This window comes from Vulpes vulpes, chromosome 13, assembly GCF_048418805.1.
Source record: "Vulpes vulpes isolate BD-2025 chromosome 13, VulVul3, whole genome shotgun sequence".
Lineage (NCBI taxonomy): Eukaryota > Metazoa > Chordata > Mammalia > Carnivora > Canidae > Vulpes > Vulpes vulpes.
This window is the reverse complement of record NC_132792.1, coordinates 68,150,337-68,175,696: the sequence shown is the minus strand read 5'-3', so window position 1 is coordinate 68,175,696 and position 25,360 is coordinate 68,150,337. Positions and strand designations below refer to the sequence as shown.

The 25,360-nt window shown below is 41.8% G+C and overlaps 1 protein-coding gene and 1 pseudogene across 4 annotated transcripts in view; one reads left to right on the top strand and one right to left on the bottom strand.

The window, feature by feature from the left end:
- Positions 1-25,360, top strand: part of CHD7 (chromodomain helicase DNA binding protein 7) — a 190,834-nt gene that overhangs the window by 65,616 nt on the left and 99,858 nt on the right. The window lies entirely within an intron of this gene.
- Positions 11,969-12,469, bottom strand: LOC140595195 (large ribosomal subunit protein uL23 pseudogene; annotated as a pseudogene).

The window sequence follows — 25,360 nt, the reverse complement described above, 5'->3', positions numbered from 1 at the left end:
GCGGACATGTAAGTTTCAAAGCTCTTGTATTCACAAAGATGTCTTTCCATTATAAACATTGGTGTTTGTGCCGTAGGTCTAGGAAAAATAAATGAATATATGTACAGATAATTCTGAGTGCTGTTCAAAAATAGGTATTGATCTTCCACCATGATTGCAACTTGAGTTCGGATGGCACAGGAGGTGATTTTAGAGCTATTCTTAATGAACTTATAATCAGTATGGGAAAACATGACCAACGTGTGGAAAGAAAAGCACAGTGGAAGACCACACGTGCTTATGCAACAGGTGTCCAAAGACAGGAAATACCTGGGAATGTGGGTGCTTGGCTCTTGCCTAGGAGTTAGCCAGGAAAAGTGAACTGGGGACAGCATTTCTGGTTTGGGGATGACTTAGTAAATGGGGTATGGGACCTTGAGCTTGCTGCAGGGCAGGCCAGTTGGTGGAGGTCTTGAATTTTCTTTTAAGGAATGTAGACAGGCTTCTGTGGGGAGCTTGGGATGTTGATTAGACAGTCCACAGCATGGCTGGGAGACCAGAAGTTGAACTGTGAGCCTGTGGTCCAGGCCTGTAAGGGCAGTTTGGACCAGGGATTGGGGAGTGGAAACAAGGAGGGATTAAAGCAATGTGAAAGTAGAAAGGTTTGGTCAGGAAACAAATCTGTGTTGGGGTAGCCCAGGTGGAGAGGCATTTAGAACAGAGACTCAGAAGCCTCAGCCATGGTGGGAGCGGGAAAGTGGGGATCAAGAAAGTCTCTCGGGGACCCAGGACACGAGGACATGTGGGGTTTTTGGGGAAGCTGTCCTTTGAGGTCTGGCACACTTGGATATTCTCAGCAGGAGTCCCAAGGTCAGTGGGAGCTGTCCGGGAGAGAGCTGTTCCCTGTCGCCTCTGGGAGCTGAAGCTCGACCTGCAGCCCATGGGAAAGGGCTTTGGAGCCCAGTGGTTCCCAGACCAAGGGAAGGGGGAGGTGAGAGAGCTTAGCCTGACAGGAGGCTGGGAACAGAGGGCCTGGGGGAAGAGGAGTGCAGAGGAATGAATGGCATCAAGCCCTGTGTATTTGTTTTCTCTTATATCAGTCTCCAGGCCAGGTGCCCCGGAAAGTGCTGTGTCCCTGAGCCATTCAGGCTGGGGGGCCTTGAGGGCAGAAATGAGTGTGACTTGGTTTCCAAGAATTACTCTTTACTTGCTTCTTGGAAAGGATCTTATTGGCCCAAGGACCTTTCCAGAGCAGCAATTCTGACTTCTCCTCGTTCTGGCATCTTCTCACTTTGCTAAATACAAGCACCCGTTTGAAGGAGCTACCCTGTGGTTGTAATGCACTCTCTGGGTGAGAATCGTTGCTCTCATCACCCTTTCCCTAGTTTCAAGAGCATAAAACATCTCAATAGCCATTTCAGAGGATCACTACAAGTGTGTGGCATTGGAGTCACTGTACACTGGAGGGTTGCATATGTGCTAGACTCTAGGGGACCTGAGGTGCAGTTCCCTTGCCTCTAGGTCACTTTCTTGAGTCCGCCTTTATAGACAGACTTAGAACTGTAAACACGTACATTTGAAGTGTTTTTATTTAAGTTTCGTTGCCCTTAACATTTTTTGTTCATGGCATTTGCCTTTTTCCTTCTGCATAACTTTGCATCCTCTTCAGATTTTGAAGCACTCACTTCTGAAAATAATACTAGGGAGGTGTAAAATCTTGGGAAGAGCATAGACTACAGTAAAAAAAAAAAAAAAAGTCCAAATTTCAGCTCTGCTACTCTTAACTAGCTTGGCGACCTCAGACAAGTTAACCTCTCTGACCCTCAGATTGTTCGTCAGTAAAATAGGAAAGATAGTAAGTACCCTATTGCAAAAGGCTTTGAACTTAACATATATCTAGTGCCTAGTATAGTGGGGGTCCGTGGTGTGTACTCCTGTTAGTTCTTCAGGCTGTAGTTCTCATCTCCTGCGATACAGACCTTGCTTTATCATTACATCATTTCACATGTAAATACAATGTAAAATTACTTTTTTATTTTTAAGGAACAGGTGAAATATGATTATAGCCTTAGTTATGAAACATTAAATTTGATTTGTGCAAATATTTCCCCTTCTTTAGCCCATGTTGACAGGTGTGATGAGGATAATGATGTGAGTAATTCAAAATGCTATCACGTAATCCTAAAAACCTCTCTCTCCCTGTGAATGACTCACTCTAGGAAATATATCTATCTAATTATGTTTTGCTTTAGAACTACTAAAATTATTTTGCATTTCGTATATGATAGAATGGTGGTTCAAAACCGTGCTGTGTAGCAGGGAAACTGCCCGATCAGGTTGAAATATTGATGTGATTTGCTGAGTTATCACAATCATATAGGCTTGTTGGTTTTATCTTGAGTCACTTTTTTTTTTTAATTTTTATTTATTTATGATAGTCACACACAGAGAGAGAGAAAGAGAGGCAGAGACATAGGCAGAGGGAGAAGCAGGCTCCATGCACCGGGAGCCTGATGTGGGATTCGATCCCGGGTCTCCAGGATCGCGCCCTGGGCCAAAGGCAGGTGCCAAACCGCTGAGCCACCCAGGGATCCCTTGAGTCACTTTTTAAAAGTATGTTACGCTTTTTAAATGTCTCGTGGGCTCTAAACAGATATTTTCCAAATTATATAACACACATAGTTATCTTTAAAGAGGTTCTTTTTTTTTTTTTTTTTTTAAAGAGGTTTTAACTTTTTATTGAAGAATCAACAAAGGAAAATGTTAGAAAGGCCAGAGTTCATTGGACCACAGTGTTCATTGTGGAGTGTGGGCACATTCTTTAGCGTTAGGTCCAGACTATCCTGATTATTTGATGAAGTTTACAGGGGAAGAAAAAGATCCTGTATTTCTTTTAAATAGCTGATAAGGAAGGACATTGATTCCTGATCCTTTTCATTTCAGACCCATTTACATGCTTAAAAATTATTGAGGACTCCAAAGATCTTTCGTTTACATGGGTTTATATGTTGATATTTATTGTCTTAGAAATTTAAACTGAGGACAGTTTGAAATATTTATTTGTTGATCATTTAAAAATAATAAACCGAGGTGGATAAGTAGCAAGAGTGTGCAAACTCTTGATCATGGGGACGTGAGTTCAAGTCCCATATGACTGTAGAGATTAGTTAAAAACAAATGAATAAATAAATTTTAAAAATAATAAACTATTGTGTGTTAACATCAGTAGCATTTTTAAATGAAAAATAACTATTTTCCAGAACCAAAAAAAAAAAAAAAAAGACATCGTTTTACATTTTTTGAAATGTTGGATTCTAACATTTGCCACTCATACAGCCTCCAGGGAAGTTATGAGTCTTTGGAAAAGTCCACATATGCTTAGAGAGAATGAGAGCGAGAGAGACAGATTACATCTCATAGAACCCAGGGCCCCAGTCCCACTTTCAGAGCCACCAGCATGAAGGGCAAGTGTGCAGGCTTTGGAGTTTGCAGCTTTTGAGTGGAAACACCACCAACTGTTGGCCCTGTGACCTTGGCCAGGTGACTTAAGCTCAGGGCCTCAATTTTTTTTCTCTCTAAAATGAAGGTAGACTGGGGTGCCTGGGTGACTCGGTTGAGCATCCAACTCTTAACTTTGGTTCAGAACATGATCTCAGGGTCCTGAGATCGAGCCCTGTGTTGGACTCTGTGCGCAGTGCAGAGTTTGCTTCAGATTCTCTTTCTCTTCTCATCCCTCTGCTCGCTCTCTTGCTCTCTCTCTGTGTAAAATAAATAAATAAAATCTAAAAAATAAATAAAATGAGAGTTTACCTCCCTGGTTAGAGGCATAGCGAAATTACCAATAATATCTTTTAACATTTAACATGGTGTCAGATACATGGTGAGGACTCCAAAACATTATGTTATCATTGGGCCAATGCTCAGAATTGCTTGTTGCAAAGTTTAAAAATAAAGCACTTCAATGTTAACTATTGTTGGAATTGTTTGCCTTTGTTTTCGTGGTTTTAGGGAACAGTTACCAGATACTGAGGCTCCCAATAATACTACTCTTTGGGAGAGATAGAGACAGCTTGTTTGGGGTGGCGCGGGGAGGGGAGTCGGGGGTGTATGGTGCAGGCATGCATCTGCCAAGGAAAGCACAGCCCAGGAATAAGCACCGTGTGGTTTGGAAATAGCTTCCGATCCACTCTTGTGGGGGTGAATGAAGTTGGGGTCTCTGAGTTTGAGCCGGGGGAAGAGATGGCTTCACTGAGGTGTGAAGGATCTGCCCAGGTTGAGAGGAGGTTGGGTGAAAGGGGGAGAGAGAGGAGTTTAAGGCTGAGGAATTGAGTCCAAAGACCAGAGCCCCATGGCCCCCGAATGAACTTCAGTGTTGTTGAGAGGTATAGAGGTTGGGGTATGAGAGAGGAAGCTGTGTGGTCTCCTTGTGGGCAGGTTCTGTGTCCATGGGGTGCACTGGGAGGTTTTTGGCAGGGACACAGCACCATTGGGTTGCTCTGCAGCACCCAAGGAGTGGGAAGACAGCAGAGAATGGAATGTTGATCAGTGCACGGTGGCTGTGGGTGAGAACCACCTAGAGCATCGTTTTGTTCATTTGAAGAGCTTATCTAAAAAAGACTAGTTATAGTTAAATAGATTGTTTGTCAAGTCATAGGCAAATCCCTGAGTTTCTGAATAAGTTCTACACAAGACACAGGTATCTCCGTTTACAGATTTTGCTCTGGGGTGGGGGTAACTTTTGGTGGAATTTAGAATCTGCAGTGTTGTATCCTTAGAATAAGTATATTTTGAATATATTTGTACCCTTTTCATTAACTTGGGCCTGAAAGACCATCATGATGAAGGAAACAGAAGCAGAAAAAATTAAGGGACTCTAAGATTGAGGTGATGGGTAATAATTTTGGTGTCCTAATTTTTCCCCAGGAGATTTAAAAAAAAAAAAAAAAAAAGGAAAAACACCTAGAAGAATCAGTGGTTGTAACTTTTCCAGTTCTCTGTCTTTCCATGACATCTTATAAATATCTTTAAAAAACAGCTTTTCTGGGAAAACCTTTTCCTGTTAAGTTTCAAGTAGAGTGAATATTCTACTGAAATTCTTTCAGTTCACCCAGTAAATACAGAATTCCAGACATGAGCAGGGTAATTGGCAACTACTAAATAAACTTTATGGAAAATGTGGCCATGCATCTCAAGCCTCACTTATGCAAATTGTGATCAGAAGTAGAGAAAGGGGCCTTTTAAATAGAGAATACATGTATCTCTATGAATATTACTTTTGACATGACATACTTACACTTTCATACCCCCACAGATATCTGATAGAGATGGGGAGAACCCAGCTTCAACCTAAGTGTCATTCAGGGGCTCTTCTAAGTGTACCACGTTCAGAGAACAGACACCCATAGCTAAGACCTTGATGGAACAGGCTGCCCCACCATTCTCACAGAGGGAAGGGAAGTCAGGGGAGTCGCCTCTTTCCCCATGTGCTGGTGGCTTGCTGGTTATTTCTTCATGATACCCTTTGGTTACAGCAAGCCATCCGTCCTTGACTACCCTTGACTTTGCTGGGTGATCTGGTGCTCTCAGCGGCTTCTTGTTGTTCAGTGAAGACTGTTAGGTGTTTCTTCTGTCACAATTTCTATATGCTACAGCTTAATGAGAGCCTCTCTGCGTCTTCCCTCAGCACAGGTGGTTTATCTCAGAGGTCAGAGATTCAGTGGGTTGAAATGGAAAATACCGAGTGTAGAGTCAAGCAAAGGAAAAAATTCTGCCCTATCTGTCCTTTCACCCCACCGTCTGAAGGCGTGAAGTGAGCCGCATACTAAATGGTAGCCTTGACTCCTAGTGGCTTTCGTTTTGTAAAAGAGTATTGTTTTCTGTATCAAAAATATTGCAGGTAACAAGGAGTTAGTTTTTTGATTTACTTTTGAAATCTGGATATTAACCATTGGCTCAGTGTCCTAAGCAGCCAATGAAATTTCTTAACGTTTTAAGAAGCCACTTTTGGGTATTGTGTTTTAATCTTGGATCTTGTTGTTTTCATCCAACTCCATTAAAGAAATATTTATGTTGTTATGTGCTAAGCGCTATATGACGGAAGAGATTGGCTATGTGGGACAAGGCAGGGAGGAAATAAAGGCCTTCACTGAGATGGACAGGGGATTTTGCTATTTAGGTGTGTAATCTCCTTGCTGTCATTTCTTCGGGTACCAGCTCTGTTCTAGACCAGTCCTGTCCAATTGAAATGTAGTGGGAGTTGCAGGTGTAAGCCACATGTGTTATTTTAAATTTTTTAATAGTTACTTTAAAAAAAATCTGGTAAAATTAATTTTAGTAACATATTGGGAAGCCTGGGTGGCTTAGCAGTTGAGCATCTGCCTTTGGCTCAGGGCATGGTCCTGGTGTCTGGGATCGAGTCCCACATCAGGCTCCCCGGAGGGAGCCTGCTTCTCCCTCTGCCTGTGTCTCTGTCTCTCTCATGAATAAATAAATAAAATCTTTTTAAAAAGTTAATAATATATTTAATTCAGTATATATAAGATATTATTCCAACACATGATCAGTAAAAAATTACTAATTAGATATTTTACACAAGTACTTGAAATCTGATTGGCGTTTTACACACACTTCTCATTGCATTCAGTCAGCACTTGTATCTCCATAGAAGGTGGACCAGGAGTCCAACGTGGCTGGCAGCTGCCATGTTGAAGAGCACAGGGTCGGACTCTTTGAATAGTAGTTGCTTCAAATTATTTTTATTTTTTTAAAGATTTTATTTATTTATTCATGAGAGACACAGAGAGAGAGAGGCAGAGACAGGCAGAGGGAGAAGCAGGCCCCATGCAGGGAGCCCGATGTGGGACTCGATCCTGGGACTCCAAGATCACGCCCTGGGCCAAAGACAGACACTTAACCACTGAGCCAACCAGGCATCCCTCAAATTCTTTTTGAAAACAACTCCAAGTATAAATAAATCTGTGCACATGTAAGTAAATTTTAAACTCTTTAATTATGACAGTAAACTTCAACACAGGTCTAAGGTTGTAAGGTTGGGAAAGTAGTAGCGTTTTTTTTTTTTTAGGTAATAACACTACACGTAGTGTTGTGTGCATGCATGTGCGTGTGTGTGGTATCCTCGTCAGCTCATGAAAAGATAGATAATCTAAGTGAAATTCCATTTGTTTCGATTTTAAAGAAGGCTGTCTTGAAAGTCTTTATACTTTCTTGTAGTAAAAAATAGTGAGTTTGTCTGAAAGGTGGATTATAACCATTTCCAAGATTTTATTTTCAAGTGGTTTTTGGATACTTTTAGTAGTTATTTCCTCTCCCCCCAACTCCGGATCTCTCCTTGCCTCTCCATCACTAATGCTTATTTATGAAATTGGTACTCCAAGGATAAAGGAGAAAGCCCTCGTCTTTACTCTTATGCCTTCCCCCTCCTTCCTTTTCCTTTCACCTTTTTCTTCTCTGCTGCTTTTTTCTTCTTCATTTTTATAATCACTCAGGACACCATCTCTGGCACCACAGAGCAATAGTTGGCTGGGGAAGGAAAATTGGGGAGTGGGTCAGGGAGACAATTAGGGGAAAAGCATTGCTAGACCTAACTTGGAGAATTTACCTTCATCTTGGCACCTTAATATTATTCTCCATTTGCTGTAGTTATAGCTGTCAATCTATAGGTAATCTCTAAATAACCATGGAGAAAGGGCCCTCATCCTTCCTTTGTCACTGAATATAGTTCCTTTATCAGTGAAGGAAGTCAGCAGCTAACTTGTGCTTTTGCCTTGCAAAACTTTAGTAGGTGATGGTGCATCACCATGAATGAGGTTTCACTTTTTTTTTCTTTTGCTTAGTGTGAGAAACATAGGAGAGCCTTCTAGGGACTGGGGCATGACACTAGGAGTGGTGCCAGTGGAGAAGTTAGAGGAAGCTGGCCAAATGCCAAGGAGTTGGCACCATTTTAAAAAGTCAAAAGTCAACATAGATACATAGACACTCATTTTTCTGCTTTGGATTGGATGGTGAGAGAGGACCAAGTAAGGCCAGAAGGCCTTATGTCTTATTTTAAAGGATGGGTGGATGGATGGATTGATTTGAGGGAGGGAGGGGGAGAGGGAGAGGAAGCATGAGCATGCATATGCACATGCAAAAGGAGCAGGGAGGGACAGGGGGCCCTGAGGGAGAGGGACAAGCAGGCTCCCTGCTGAACATGGAGCCCTTTGTGGGGCTCGATCTTGATCTCACAACTTTGAGATCATGACCTGAGCCGAAACCAAGAGTCAGACACTTAACATTGACTGAGCCTCCCAGGTGTTCCTCCCTCTGTCTTATTTTAGTGATTGCATTAAAATCATCACCGAACCAGTTATTTAAAAGAAACATGCTATTTTGATTCCTCTTAATGAAGAGCATGTGTCTGTTCTGCTTTATTGTGTGTTTGGCCTGTTCTCCTCCACTGTCTTCTATGTTTAATTTAATTCTAAGTAATTCTTACCACCAATTTTAGGAGAATTCTTAGACCTCAACACTAACTGTGAAGGCAAAAAAAAAAAAAAAAATTGCTTTAATTTGAAATAAAAGGGATTAATCTGAGAGTCATTTTGTTTGTTTTGGGCATGGGCAGAGGAGGAGGGGCAAATAGCGATGTTGGAAGCCTTGCTGAGATTTTCTTGAGTGGTGTTCTAACTCAGCCTGTTACCCACCCTGTTTGTTAATGGCAGGCCAGAGCAGGTTTGGAGCTCTGGGGTGGGAATTCCTCCCTTAGCCATTTGGTGGGCTGTAAAGTCCCTGCTTCTTGCTTATCAGAGAGGGCTCAGAACACTGCAGGGTGGATTTCTCAGTTAGTGAATAGGCAAGGACTTTTAGATCATCCTTTCTCTGAAACTTTAAAGTCATACTTCTGAACTTTTTAATGAAGGGGCCATGCATAGATTTAAAGTTCTTACTGGCTATAGGAATATTTGGAATTAAAGTTCAATTTTTAGGTCACGCTTCTTTGATTCTTTTTCTTTTTCTTTCTTTCTTTCTTTTTTTTTTTCTTCTTTGATTCTTATAGCACAAATGTTCTCTTTAACTTAAAAAAAGCAGTCATGAAATAGTGGGATTATTCAGTTATGATGTGTTTGTTTTCACTGTCAGTGTTACAACCACCTCAAAATGTCAGTGTGAAGAGATGGCTAAACTTTAATACCACTGTGGAGGTTGACAGAAATGGACAGTGGCGACTAATGGAGAATTTACCTCAGTCTTGACATTTTAATGTTACTCTCCGTTCTCTGTATTCATAGCTGTAAATCTACAGATAATCTGTCAGTAACCACAGGCAGAAGTGGAACTGGGGCAATCACCAAGTAGGATGTGCTGACGTTGCTTTAAATTGGTCCATTACTAAGCTAACTCCATTTCTGGCTGCTCAAATATTGCAAAGACATTTTCACAAAGGAGAGCTGTTGAAATGTATGGAGGCATACCGTGGATTAAAGGAGACAGTGAGAGTTCTTTAGGGAAAAAGTTTGATGATTTAGAAGGAGTTAAGTAGTATTTCATTTTTATCAGCTATTCCTCTGAATGCTTCCCCTTTTCACCTTAGCTGTATTCCCCTAAATAATGGGGACTGTTAATGAAGCATACGAACTTCCCCTGTTCTGGGGTCAGATGCGAAAGCAGCACTGGTGCTCAATGTCTAATATATCTCACCTTCTTTCTTTCTTTTTTTTTTTTTTAAAGATTTTATTTATTTATTCAAGACACACACACACACACACACACACACAGGCAGAGACACAGGCAGAGGGAGAAGCAGGCTCCATGCAGGGAGCCCGACACGGGACTTGATCCCAGGTCTCCAGAATCATGCCTTGGGCCGAAGGCAGCGCTAAAACCGCTGGGCCACCAGGGCTGCCCTATATCTTGCCTTCTGATTCAGTCAGGTGTTCCTCTTACTTTGAAACAATGGTAGAAGACAACTGAAGGAAAGAAATACTCCAGAGCCTGATTTTGGAAAAGGTATGTCCTTAGAGCTGAGCTTAAAGCTCACAGCTTTAGTGTTTGCAAGAAAGTTAAAAATCAGTATTTATGTATAAATAAGTCTCTAAGCTAGGGTATCATTAGTGGGGAAAAAGGCAAAACAGAACAAAAAACTAAGACCAGGCAGTCATAGAGCAAAAAATAAGCCAGATCACAAGATCAGTTTTAGTAAGTTTCCCTCACTGAAGACTTAAGTGAGAATCCTTTTTTTTTTTTTTTTTGAAAAGACTTTATTTGAGAGAGAGAGAGAGAAAGTGGGGAAGTGTGGGGATGAAGGGCAGTGGGAGAAAGAGAATCCCAAGCAGACTCCCAGCCAAGTGTGGAACCTGACGCAGGGCCTGATCCCACGACCCCAGCCGAAACTGAGAGTCAGAAGCTCAACCAACTGTGCCACCCAGGGATCCCCTGAGAATCCTTTAAATGGATGCTAGAGTAATATTTCATATTAAATATAAATTTGATTCCAAGACTGAGGTAATGGGAAGAGGTGTCAGTTTACTTCATTTAGGGTTTCCCGTGTAATTTTTTGAAAAGCACTTTGTACTTCTGTCTAGTGGGCCATATGCTGGGGGGTTGGCCAGGGCACTGTCAGTGCTGCTGGAGAGGATGCTGGCAAGTCAGGAGTGCAGACTGGTGGAGACCGTGGGCTCATGGGCTCCACCTGCACGGGAACTGCATCTGAATCTCCCTCTTCCAGTTTTTTGCCTAGTCAGGAAATTGGGTACTTAGTGTCCTCCCTAAACTTGTTTCCCAAGGATGACAAGTATCACTTGCTCCAGATCACTATGGGCGTTAAATGAGACAGTGGCTGTCAAGTTTTTAGCATAGTGTGTGGCATGTGATAAGTCTCTGATAAAAGTTAAGTATTTTATTACAATTACTGCTAATGTGGTTTATTGAAATGAGCTCTTGGAATTTCTTCCCCACTTCCACTTTTCACCTGAAAGTAGAAAAACTTTCCCTTATTTTGTGAAACTGAGCATTATATACCAGTGTCTTAAAAATCAGTTTATTAGGGCAGCCCGGGTGGCTCGGCGGTTTGGTGCCTGCCTTCAGCCAGGGATGTGATCCTGGAGTTCCGGGATCGAGTCCCATGTCGGGCTCCCTGCATGGAGCCTGCTTCTCCCTCTGCCTGTGTCTCTGCCTCTCTCTCTCTCTCTCTCTCTCTCTCTGTGTGTGTGTCTCTCATGAATAAATAAATAAAATCTTTTAAAAAAATCAGTTTATCAGAATCCCTATAAAGCAAACAAGAAATCATGATATTTTTGTTGGGAGGGGGCAAAATTGCTATCACACTGCTGCATTTCTTTTTATTTACTGTCTAGGAAGTGGGGTACTATATATAAAATATCCTCTTTCTCAGTTTTTAGTTTCTTCCCAGTTGGTTTGTGAGGGCCATACCACTTATGATCTTTTCAATGTTTCTTTATCCTAATCTGTTTGTTTTCCTATAAAATGTAACTTTATGTTTCAAAGTGAGATGGTCACAAAAGGAAAATAAGAAGTATCCTTGCAGTTTGATTCAGCAGCTACATTTGAAAAAGTGGCCAAAGAAGGTGATTTCAGATTTTTTCATACGTGAGGTTTTACAATTTTGGAAACATTTTTTTGTGTAACTCAGTACTATTACCACTTTGATTTTTAAAAGATTTATTTACTTATTTTAAAGAGAGAGAGTGTGTGCAGGGGGAGGGTCAGAGGGAGAGAGATAGAGAAAATCTACTAGCAGACTCCCTACTGAACTTGAAGCCTGACTCAGGGCTCGATCCCAGGACCCTGTGATCATGACCTGTGCTGAAGCCAAGAGTTGGCCACTTAACCAAGAGTTGGCTGACTGAACTACCCAGGAACCCCAAAAGTGCCTATTCAGAGCTATAGAATTTTATTTTTTATTTTATTATTTTATTTTATTTTTTTATGGTGAAAAAATTTATATTTAGATTTATAGCCAGCTGGACTCAGTTTAGATGATCCCAATTTTGTTGGCAACACCCAAAGCATCATAGTTAGGAGCCAGTCGAACATATGCTTTCTTCTCTCTGTCAGGCCTGATCAAGGTGTTGACCTTGGCCGCATCAATGTCATAGGGCTTCTTCACAGCCTGTTTGATCTGGTGCTTATTGGCCTTGACATCCACGATGAACACAAGTGTGTTGTTGTCTTCTATTTTCTTCATGGCTGACTCAGTAGTTAAGGGGAACTTGATGATGGCAGAGTGATCAAGCTTGTTTCTCCTGGGGGCGCTCTTTCGAGGATATTTGGGCTGCCTTCGGAGATGCAGGGTCTTGGGTTGTCGGAAAGTAGGTGACATGTGGATCTTCTTTTTTTTTTTTTGACTGTGCATGCCTTTCAGCACCACTTTTTTTTTTTTTTTTCCAGCACCACTTTCTTAGCTTTCAAAGCCTTTGCTTTGGCTTCGGCTTTGGGAGGGGCAGGGGCTTCCTTCTTCGCCTTTGGTGCCATCTTCGTGAAAGGGGAGCTATAGAATTTTAGAGCTAGATAGAAGATTGGTGTATTTAGGGAAGATCACATATCTTTCTTCCATTTGAATATAACGGAAAAGACCCTTTTTTGCTTTTCATCTTCAGACTTCATACACTATAGTTTTTTAATTTTTATAAAGATATTGAAGAGTGGAATTAAAAAAAGCATGGGAAACCTGTTAGGTATTATCAAATGTCCATCAGATATGTGTTTACCAAATACTGTGTATAATGTCTGTATATATTAATTTATTGAACTGTAATCTACACACAATCATGTATGAAATGAAATGCTCTCTTCATATCAAGGAAATATCGTAAAGTGGTTACAGTCCAAGTAGTTTCATTTAATTCAAGATTTAACACCTCTTAAATATACTTAATTGTATACTGAAGTTTGTCAGAAAGTATCTAGTACTTTCCTAATTATTTTTTAAAGAAACCTTGCAAAAAAAAAAAAAAAGAAACTTTGCCATTTGTTCTTTGACTTCTTTGATATCACACTAATAATGTGTTTGTAGGAAATGCATAAGCTAGTACTGTCTGTGAACGTTCCTGTGATGACGAGAATGTTCCATATTTGCTCTGTCCGGTACAGAAGCCACTTGTCACAGGTAGCTGTCAAGCACCTGAAATGAGGCTTATGAGACTGTGTGACTGAGCTTTTAGTTTTTTTTTTTTTTATTTCAGTAAATGTAAATTTAGCCGTATGTGGCTACTGACATACATATTGTGCATCTCAGCCATAACAAACAAGACACGTTAGATTACCAGAAAGTAAGATGTAGAGCACGACTAGAACTAGAGAAGTTTTTTTTTTTATCATCTGTGTCCCTATGCTTTTAATCTGTCACCTCTTACCAGATGGCCTTAAAGCCATGGGCACCCTGTATCTTTTGGCCCTGCTAGATGGTGATAGAATATAGTGATTCATACACAGTAATGCTGACACAACTCACATTGTTATTTTTGGAATAAATCTTTTCTGTTTATCAGTCAGTTGCTGCTAAACACCGCATGCTATTTTAAGTAGCATGAACAGAGTCTCTTAGTTTAAAAGTACAAGTAATATTTCAGAAAGTTATTAACTTTATCACAAAGAAGTCCTAGCCATTACTGTTTTATATGAAACATTTGTTGGGGTCCCTGGGTAGCTCAGTTGGTCAAGCGTCTGCCTTCAGCTCAGATTATGATCTCAGGGTCCTGGGATAGAGCCCCACATCGGACTCCCTGCTCAGTGGGGAGCCTACTTCTCCCTCTCCCCTCCCCACCTCCCGCCCACTTGTGCATTCTCTCTTTCTCTCACTCTCTCAAATAAATAAAATCTTTTTTAAAAAATGAAAATTTGTTATTTGGTTTCATAAGTTAAAAGCTATCACAGTTGATGAAATTGGTGTTTTGTTTTGTTTTGTTTTTTGCCCTTGAAAAAGATTTCTCACAATTTGATATTGAATTCAGTCTCCTCATTCTTGGAAGAAAAACTTCAAAGTATTTTCTCAGGTGCTCATGGCTGACAGCAGTATCTGGCTTATTGGTCTCCTAAGCTGCACTTTTCATATTTCGAGGTGGGTGTATATCTTTTTTTTTTTTTTTTAAGTAATCTCTATCCCCATTATGGGGCTCGAACTCATGACCCTGAGTTCGAGAGTTGCATGCTCTACTGACTGAGGCAGCCATGTACCCCTGTGTGAATCTGTTTTGATCAGAAGGTGCTAGTGCCTGTTTAGCATTGAAGACAAGCAGAAAACCATTAGCTGTTACAAGATGTTACTTTAGGGTAAATTAGTTAGTCCTATGCTAAGTATGATCTTGTTGTCTTCGAATTTTATAATGTATTAGTGGCAGAGGGTAAGTGGAATAATAGAAAGCTGCATATTACTCCTTAGTTGATGGTTTTCCAAAAAGGATTGGTGGGGGAGGAGTGGAGATTGAGAGAGAACGAGAGTGTGTGAGTGTGTGTGAATGAAGTAGAGATAGGAAGTTGGGTCCTGGAAATATAAGGACAAGGAAATATGCTAATGATAGCCTTGGTTGCCTGAACTGAGCATCATGTTCTATTCTGAGCTTCCTAGTGAGCATACAAAGATGTATAATTCTCATAAAAAGGAAGGAAATATTTTTTTCTTCTCAGAAAGATGGTTTTTTCCTGGCATCAGATCCTAAAAGAAATTTTGTGTGGCATATTTTATATATGTAGGAGGTATTGACTGGTGTCACAGATACTTTTTTAGGGGTAGTTTTATAACAAATGTAGAAGTAGTTATTTTTCCCCCTCATGATAGTTTCTTCCATGCCCCCTTGACAATCCCATCTGAGAGTGACAATCAGGGCTACATGGTGACAGCTGTCTTGTGAGGGTTACATTGATCTGACCCACACAGTGTACCTCAGAGATCCTGCTTGGTAACCTAAGTGGACCTGAGATGCCTGATGTGGATGGGTTGCATATCTTGGGCAATCTCCCCTAGATTTTTGTTTGCTTTTAATTAGGTCATGAATAGAACCTTGATAGAAGATAATTTGACAGATTCTTCAGGTCATCAAGAGTCTAAATTATTGTGACTATATTAAATGCCACTGAACTGTTTACTTTAAAATGGTTTATGTCTTTTATGTTATGTAAAACTTAACTCAATGATAATTTTAAAAAGAGGCCAAAGTACTTGCTTTCTATCCTATTAGTGGAGAGTAGAACCCTCTTCTTTGGAAACCAGATGAGTGAGAGTTGTAGGGTGAACATTCTGTTTTGAAAGTTGAAGTCCTAATGTGTTGTTACCTGGTTGAAGCCCTCTCACCTTCTCATGGTGCTTGGGATCATAAAAATGTAGGCAGATCCAGCATTTTCCCTAGAAAGGATTTCAGCCCTTTATTAAACAATTGATCAGAATTCCAGAGTAGCTCTAGCTAGTGGAGTTTTCTGGTATGATGGAAATGTTCTCTGTACTGCCATTGTGACGAGATGTGTAAGCACTTGTGGTCGTGAAGACTTAAATGTGGTTAGTGTGACCAAGCAACCAAATTTTAAATTTTATTTAATCTGAACCAACTTTAGATTCAAATAGCCACATTTGGCTACTACCATATTTGACAGTGCAGTTCTAGTCATATTTGGTAGAGCAGTAGTACTTAAACTTTTTTGTTCCCTAAAAGAATTAAAATTTTTTTAAAATTCTGTTTTTGTTTTTCAGTGAGAATAAATGCATTAAATAAATGTATTAAATTTTTTTCTTCTCAGAAGGATGGTTTTTTTCCTGGCATCAGATCCTAAAAGAAATTTTGTGTGGCATATTTTATATATGTACATATAATACATAATATTATATGTATATATATTTTAAAATGCTTGTGTCACCATCATTTCACTAAGTGGGCATTTGTGCCCTTTCTTTACACCTCCTCCAGAGGAAGGTGTTCTCAAATCACCATTTGATTGGTGCCCCAGAGGTTTTTATACCCAAGAGCGGGCCATGTATTGTAATAAGTTTTGGGATGAATAAAAGGCATTTTGATAAAAAGAAGCAATTGTAAAAAGGAAGAGAGAAAAGGAGAAGGAGCAGAAGGCTGGTCAATTTTCCTGGAGTGGGTGCATTCCTTGGGAAACTGGAAAATGACCCCTCAAGTTCTTTGTGGGCCTTAGAAACTCTTCAGAATTCTCCGGGCTTGTCCTGTCCTCATCCTGATTTGGAGAGCACTAGAATGTCAGTATGACTCCAGTGTTGCATCTTAGTGTCTTCGGCACAGCAGTGTCATCCGGATATTATCTAATCAGAGATTCTCAAGCTGCTGGACTGGGCCTCATGGTCCCGGCTACAAAGAAGCTCATTAGGGACCCTGATGTGCGTCAGAAGCTGAGGAGGGCTGATTTAAGGACAGCAGAGACAGTTGTGGCCTGAAAAAAACTGGAGAGCAGGTTTTGCCACCTGTTGTCCCTCTAGAAAATTCTGAGTAACTCTTCATAGATTGTTGAGTCACATAGCCTGCTGGTATGTCCACTGTCATGAATTCAGTAACTGAATAAGTTTATTTATGCAGTAGACTGTTAGGTTGAGGAAGGCACATGGCTGCCCAGGAGGGCCTTGGAGGATGGCTGGGTCTTAGTGGGGTCATTGGTTCTTTCCTTCTTCCCTTCATCCATCCATCACGTGTTTAGTGACCGATGCACACACAATAAATGCTGAGAATGTAAAAATGAAAAATAGCTTCTCCTTGCCTCTGAGCTCGCTTGTAGTTAGTAGCAAGTGGCAAGCATGTGCCTGTATCACCATGTAGTGAATGCTGGTAAAGAGCACTGGGTAGAATTATGGCACAAAGATAAAGCATTTTGTTTGGGTCAGACAGGGCTTCACAGAGGCTTCTAGCTTTGGAAATCTGCAACATGTTGACATTCAGAGTAGATTAGATTCTTTGGGATTGACCCAGTTTGATAAGATGTACTTGGATGTCTGAAGACTGTGGAGGCCATTCCCAGCTTTATGTTACTGGGATGCCTGGGTGGCTCAGTGGTTGAGCATCTGCCTTTGGCTTGGCATGATCCTGGGATCTGGGATCGAGTCCCACATCAGGCTCTTTGTGGGGAGCCTGCTTTTCCCTCTGCCTGTGTCTCTGCCCCCCCCCATGTCTCTCATGAATAAAAAAATAAAATCTTTTTTTTTTTTTTTAAGAACTTTATGTTACTTATGGTTTTTACAGTTTCCACTGTCACTTCTTTTTGCTGTCAATGTATCCAGGAATCCAGATTCATAATCAGATCTTTGGTGAGAATACAATAGGAACAAAGAGTGTTGATTTCCTTGAGGTTTACTTTATTTAGGACTTTCATCTAGGCTCACTGTATCTCTGCCATGTAGCAAAGCGCCTCTTCTTGGTCAGGTTTTCCTTGATCCTTTACATTCTTTGGACCTTGCTGGCTAAATGGCTAAACAAATGTCCTTTGGGTCCCTAGCATGTTATACCTTTCCTGTTAATACCTTCTTCCTTATTAGATTTGATAAAATTGATTATTACATAACTTTTCATTTACTTTATTTTTCTTGAGTGCACTTGGCTGTTTGTGTTTCCAAAACTCATTTGGTACCTTTTCACTATTCTTTAGGACATGTTGCTTTGGTAGATATTTCTGTCATCTATTTTTATCAGTTGAAGAACTTTGAACAAATTTACTGCTTATTCTGTACCAAGTATTCTTCTAGGCATAACAGTGAGCATAGCAGTGATCATGAAGCTAACATTCTAGTGAGAGAGGCAACCAGCCAACTAACCAAAGAGTGTGTGTATGATATTAAATGATGTGAGTTATGAAGAAAAATAGAACTGAATGAGGGGAGAGTAAACTATAGAGAGTGATAATGTGGGTAAGTTGTTAAGGAATGCCTCCTTGGGAGGTAACACTGAGCAGAAAACCTGAATAAAGTAAAGGGAACAAGCAAGTTATGCAAACATCTGGGGAAGATGAGTATAGCCTGTGCAAAGGCCCTGAGGCAGGAGTATGCTTTGTATGTTTGAAGGGCAGAAAAGAGATCAGTGTTTTTGGAGTATAGTGAGTGAAAGAATGGTGGGAGCTTTGGTTAGAGGAGGGATCAAGTAGGGCATTGTAAGCAATATACTAAGGAGTTTGAATTTTACTGTGAATAAGATGGAAAGTTACCTGACTTTTTAGCATGATGTGACAAAATATATTGTGTATTTTAGCAGGCTCACTCTGGTTTTCTCTATGAGGACTAGATAGGGCAAATGTGGTAGAAGACGAGGACAATTGGTCGGGCAAGACATAATGGTGGCTTAAATTAGGGTTGTAGTAGGAAGTGAGAACAGATTTCAGGGTAGTGCTGACAGGATTTGCTGATGGATTGGAAATTGGGTTTGAGAGAATGACAGACAGGTGAGTTTTAGCTTGAGAAGTTGGAAGATCAGGAACACTGGGAGAAGCAGGTTAGGGCAGAAAACTCACATTTGATTCAGACATATTAATTTGGGAGGTGCTTACTAACTAGGTTCAAGCAGAGGTTTCAAGTAGGCAGTTGCATATGGGAATTTATAATTTAGTAGAGGAGTTAGAGGTTATCATTACATAGGTGGCTTTTTCTGCCATAAGCCTGGACAATGTTGTTTAGAGTGAATGGGTAGAAGAGAAATGCAGCGATTGGGCCTGTGTACAGTCCCTTTGTCTAATACTCTAGACCAGGAGATCAAGGAAAGTATTAGGAGAAGAGTAGTCAGGAAGGTAGAAAACCACCAGGGTGTGTCCTGGAACCAAGTGGAGAAAGGGTTGCAAGAAGGGAGTAATCAGTTGTCAAGTGCTACTGTAAGGTTGAGTAAGATAAGGAAGGAATCTTACCTTTCTCAGTCTTTTTTTAAAGGTTTTATTTTTAAATGACCTCTACACCCAATGTGGGGCTCGAATCTACACCCCCGAGATCAAGAGCCACGTACTCTACCAACTGAGCCAGCCAGATGCCCCTTAGCTGTCTCAGTCCTAAAGGCCAGCCTTTTTCATATTCTCATACGCTTCCCTACAACATAATAAATTAACTCTTTTGTTGTTGAGTTTCAATAGAATCTGCATTTGAGTAGCAGTTCACCAAGAGGTCACTATAGGAGCACTTAGCATCTACCATGTACTAGGTATCAGCTCCTGAGACACAAAGACAAATAAGAAAAAATCCTTCTAAACTTCCCAGACTTGTAATCTGAAGAGAGAATGTATGTACATTTTTTTTAGTGCAGTGTTCGTGGCACGATAAATGGGAATATTAAATGAATAGAGTATAGAAGCTAATGATAAAATGGTTGCAGTTTGTTGATGGCAGTACTAGTATTAGATTGATTTTCAGTTTCTATCATCCTTCTTCCAGTGGATGGCATCTTTTTTTTTTTTTTAAGATTTATTTATTTCTTTGAGAGGGAGAAGGAGAGAGAGAATCTCAAACAGACTCCCCAGTGAGCATAGAGCCTGACACAGGGCTTGATCCCAGGACCCTGAAATCATGACCTGAGCTGAAACCAAGACTCGGACCCTTAACTGACTGAGCCACCCTGGCGCCCCAGTGGACCCCATCTTTAATCAGGTGAAAAATAGCCATATTAAAGATTATGAAGATCCTTATGAGAGGATGTCTACTTGAAAAACAAAATTACTGCCCTTCCAAGGTACTACATGTTAGTAGAAAGCCTTCAGGCAAGATGAGAAATCACATTCTCATGATGGTCTTGGATAAGGGATCATATCCGTTTTTGTGCATTGCTTGTCCCTCTTTCCTGTTGTCTGCTACCACTAAAAGTGAAGGAGAACAAACAGGGATTGGGAGGGACGGGGCCTGTGGCACTGCTTGAATTGGCAAGATAAGCATTTCTTTTAAATCTTTTAAATTCTTTTAAAAGCATTTCTTTCATCTTTAAAATGGATGCAAATTTTGCAGTCCACTTAAGCATACCATTTGTGCTTAGCTGTTTAATTATTTAACACCCCCCACCCCAAGGAAATGTGTGCTTTTTTGGTTGCTTTGAATCCCTGTTGTTAGACTTGCCATGTTATTGTGGGGAAGTGCTTATGCCCTGGTTTCATAACATTTTTACTTCACAGCCTTGTAATCAGATATATATTTTTTTAAATTTAGATGCATTTGTGTGGAGTTAGTAAAATCTTCAGAAGACCTTGGCCAGTGGTGGTGGAGGGCATCTGCTGGGAATTCCTTCTTGAGAACTGGGGATGCCCCAGTTTCCCTTTAGTAAGAGATGTGAGGTTCTGGCCCAGGCTTATCAGGATAAGGAATGAGGACTGCTGTATTCCCCTCTCTTACCTTCTAGATGCTGTGGGAGGGACCTGTTCCCCCTTTTTAGTTAGTTCTTCCCCAGAACTCTGGGTCTTCACCCATCTTGTATCCTCATGGACTCTCTGTACAGGTTCTCTCAAAAAGTTATTTCTTAAAGCTTGAATAAACAGAGCCCTGTCTTCCTCTAGATACAGCCTTTTTCCTTCTCACCATGCACAGTGAACCGATTTCGGGTCTTCCAGACCTTCTCTCTCCTGGGCTTGGCCCAGAACATTCACTTGCGGTTTAGAGATGGCTTCTTGTGCAAAGCCTTTTCTGACCTCAACAGTGTGGGCTCTGGACTGCTCCTCTGTGCTCCCACAATGGATCATGTCCTCCCCATGCGGTGATCCTTCTCTTGGAAGGCAGCACAGCACAGTGTTGAACAGTGTGGCCTTGGAATCCTGGTTCTGTCACTTTTGAGCTGTGTGATCTTGGGTGAACTGCATAACTTCTCTGGGCCTCAATTTTTCACCTCTCAAACAAGACGCAGGGGCACCTGGGTGGCTCAGTTAAGTGTTTGCCTTCGGCTCAGGTCATGATCTCAGGGTCCTGGAATGGAGCCCCACCTCCGGACTTCCTGCTCAGCAGGGAACCTGTCTCTCCCTCTCCCCCTGCCCCCACCCCCCTTGTGCTTTCTCTCTCTCTGAAATAAAACCTTCTTTAAAACAGTAAAATAAAGTGAGACTCGTACTAATCCCAATTTAATAATGTTAGGAAGATTAAGTGAGGTAATATAGTGCTTGCACTTGTATCTGGTAAACTACGACAACTCTCCATGCCACATTATTATATTATTACTACTACTGTGACTATATTTTTACTAAAATACTCTTTCACCTCCTCCGTATTCTAGGCTGGTGAGGTCAGGGTTCCTGTCTGCCATTTTCTTTTGTACCCTCAGGGCACGGCACATAGATTCTGTAGGTGCTTGTCTGGTGTGCAGTACACTATGGCAGGGGTGGAGAGAAGAGGTGTTTGGGGGATGTGAGGAGAGTGACATTCAGGGACCTCCCGTGGAGGAGACACCTTCTGGGCTGAGATGCACCTGATGGGTGGACGCCAGCTGGGACTGAAGGGGACAGCAACTTGGAGGACTCTGGGGAGGGTGGGCAGAGAAGATGAGACTGCCCAGAGGGGCCAGCAGAGAAACTGAGAGATGCCTCTGGGCAGTGCTGTTCAGGGGGCAGGATATGAGCCACACGTGTTGTATAAAGACGTCTGGTCACGTTACAAAAGCAAACAACAAACAGTGAAATTGATTTTAATATATTTGATTTACTGTAATGTTTCCAAAATACTTTTTCAGCATAGAATATTTGCATATCCTTTCAACAAATACTATATAATATAGAAATATTAGTGAGATAGAGGTAGTTTCCTTTTGCTGCCACTGGTTTTTGAAGTCTTTGAGATCTGGTGTATTTTATGCTGCCAGCACTTCTCAGTTCATATGTGCCACATTCCCGGTCCTTGGTGGCCATGTGCGGGGTAGCTGGTGCGTTGGACAGCACGAGCCTTGGGCCGAGAGAGTCGGGAAGTGAGGGTCTGGAATTGAGGCAGCAGCAGCATGTATGGAGAGGTGAAGGAGGTAGAATAGGGCCACCACTTTTCCCACTTGGGTCCTGGGTGAGTGGTGGCCACACAGGCTGGTAGGAAAAATCAGGAAAAACCACATAAACTTTACCATTTTTCAGGAAGAGAGGTTAAGATGGTGAGTTAAGTTTTGGAGTTGGCGGTTTAGGGTAGGACCTTGGGTGTCTTGGAGAGGGAGCTTCACCTGGGGCTGTGTAAACTTGGGGCCTGCCAGGTGGAGGCTGAAGCTCTGCAAACCCAGCACTGACCCCCGGGGCTGTCGATTTTTCCCCTCTGCCAACCACCCATTCAGGCATCCTCTCTGGCTCTCCTCTTCTTTCTGGCTCCAGGACTCTCTTCTTTGGCTTTGGGGGAAGGTAGGTAATCATCCTCCCCACCCCCACCAGTAGATGGTTGTGGTCAGAGCAAAAAGGAGAAGCATACAAGTGTCACATTTTGCAAGTGTGTTTTAACCTTCCATCTAAAATGACTGAAGTATTTCACAGTTGGTAAGCCATCAGAATTTTAAAGTTTATTTTGAAATCCACATACACTAAAGTCATAAGCCATTTTTGATAAAAATATAGTACAGCAATTACTAGAAAAGGTACCTTTTTCACTTTTAGACCTCAAATTCTGAGAACTTTTTCTGGGTCTCTTTCCAGAGGGTGCTTTTGTTGGGCACTGTCTCTGGGACTGAGATGGAATGATCGCTGTTAGTTCTCAGTAAAGAGGAAGCATTTGTTGTTTGTTGAGTCTTATTTAGGATACTGAAAGATGAGGTGATAACCTCACTCATCCATTCATTCACTCATCAGTGAACATTCTTGTGCATTCACCATGTGCCAGTCACCATGTGCGGTTGTGAGGGTATAATACTCTGTTCTCCCCTTTAAAAAAAAACCGGTTTTATAGTAATGTAACTGCAATGAAGAGAGAGAAATGCAGAGTTGTATGGGAGCAGGTAATTAATTATTTCAGGGCCAGGAAGAAAAGTAATGGTTGAGTCAGGGGAAAGAGTGATGGAGGTTTGTGCTGACACCACCCGGGTCCTGGACAACAGATGGTTCAGCGTTGCGTTGGGCCAGTCCATCCAGTGTGCATTCATTTATGCCTGCATTTGTTAGGTTCACAGTGGCTGAAGGCGTTCTTCCCGGCGCCTGGGGAGATACAGCTGCTCTGAGGTGTCAAGGGGGAGGCACATGTGTGGTCAGGACAGAGTGGGGTAGGACATCTGTGCAACATCCGAGTGAGACTCAGGGAGACTTTGACTCACTCTGTAAATACTCAGCCTTTGGTATGTTTCAGTGCCCACTTTAGGTGTTAGGGATACCGGCACCTGTACACGCCTGCTTGCACAGGTGCATACACACAATGTATACATAAAAACAGCAGTATAACATACTCCTTTCCTTCAGGGGCTGTACTGCAGAAGGCTAGAAGGATCTGATCATAACCAGCCAAGCAACGTGGTAAATGGTACTTGATCTAGTATTTGACTCCACCTGGAGGGATCAGGAAAGGCCTCAGGAAGAGGGTATGTTTAGTTATATTTCAAAGATTGAGTAGGATTAAATGGGGTGAGGGGGGTAGTCGGGGAAACAGTAGGAACAGCATTCCAGGCAGGAGGACTGACATGTCCACAGGCACTAAGTTGGGAAGGAGCAAAGTGCGTTATGTGACTGCAGCTGCTAGCCTGCTGTGGCCGGCATGTGTAATGGAGAGGGGCAGGCACGGGAAAGATGGGCCTGGGAAGACCCCCACTAGCCATGCTGGGGGTCTCAGTTTTAAATGTAGTTGATAGGGATTGCTGACAAATTGTACAAAGGAAAGCAGCCCAAGTGGTTTGTGTTATAGAACAATATCTCTGGGGTACTTAGATGGCTCAGTCGGTTAAGTGTCTGACTTCAGCTCAGGTCATGATCCCAGGGTCCTGGGTTCGAGTACCGCATCAGGCTCCCTGCTCAGTGGGGAGCCTGCTTCTCTCTCTCCCCCCTCCTCCCTGCTTGTGCTCTCTCTCACATTCTCTCTTTTTCTTAAATAAATAAGAATCTTTAAAAAAAATAAAGGAATGATCTCTCCACTACATTACACAGAGAACACGGAAGAAGGTGAGCCCAGCGGGAGGAAGACTTGGAAGGAAGACTTTTGGAGCAGGCCTGGACTACAGAAGTGTGGATGGGGGCCAGTGAGGGTGAGGAAGAAACAAGGTTGGGTGACTGGGAACCTCAGTGCCAGTGAGTGACTAAGCTAGGAAAGCAAATTGGTGGAGGAAAGTGATTTTGATTTTTGACCTGCTATTTTAAGGTGCTGAAGGAAATAGCTAGTCTCAGGTGGAAACATGTATCTGATTATGCTGTGAATTAGGGAGGAATGGTCAGAGACAGGGTATGAGAGAGAATAATTTTATTGTAGCACAGAGGTTCCCCCCCTCAACTTTGATTTTTGAAATATCTTAAATCTATAGGAAAGTTGAAGGAATAATACAGTGAGCACCTATTTGTCCTTCCCCTAAAATCCTCAAGTACTGGCATTGTGTCACATTTGCTTTACTCTCTTACTGCCTAAGCCATCTGAAGGAAGCCAAGGAAGTTAGCCATGAAGGCATTTGAGTAAAGAGACCTGAGGACAGAGGCAGCCTGTGCAAAGGCCCTGGGGTAGAATGGCCTTCGTCCTTTGTTGTTTGTAAATAATGAATCTATGTGGTTGGAGTGGAAAAGCACAAAGGAGGATTTTAGGAGATGAGATTAGGGAAGTGGCAGGAGTCCACATCATTTAAGGTTGTGTAGGCCATGGCAAGGACTCTAGATTTTACTCTGAAATGAGCAAATCTTGGAGGTTTTGAGTAGAGAGATGTGATATAGTCTGATTTACATTTTTAAAGGATCACTCAGACTATGCAGGAAATAGATTGGGGTAAAGGGCAAAGCTAGAAATCAGGAATTAGTTATAGAGGCTGTCACAGTAATCCAGGCAAGGTCTTGAAGTCCCTAGATGAAGAGAGTAGTGGGTGAGGTCATTGAAGGTTATTTCCCGTCTCTGTGGAAGATGCCGCCAAAAGGACTTAACTAATTGGAAAGGAGACTAAGTGAAGAATCAGGGATGACTCCATGTTTTTGGCTCATGGCATTGGAGTTTGGTGAAGAGAGTTAAGAATTTGTTTTAGAATGTGTTAAGTTTGAGATGCTTCTTGGGACATTGAAGTGAGTATATCAAGTAGTTTGTTGGATAGAGAAATACAGAGTTCAAAGGAGTGGTCTGGGCTCAAGAAAGAACTGTGGATTTTGTCAGTCTGTAGGTAGGTAGTAGTTAGAGCAATGGTACCTTAGAAGGAGGAAGCCTGGATAGAACTGAGATCCAAACACAGAGTCTTGGAGCATCTCAGAAGTCATATGTTTAGAAGTTGATGAGAAACCAGCAAAGAAAGAGCTTGGGAGGTAGAAGGGAGAGGACTGTCCTGGAGGTCGAGGTCTGGGTGGGAAGCTGTGT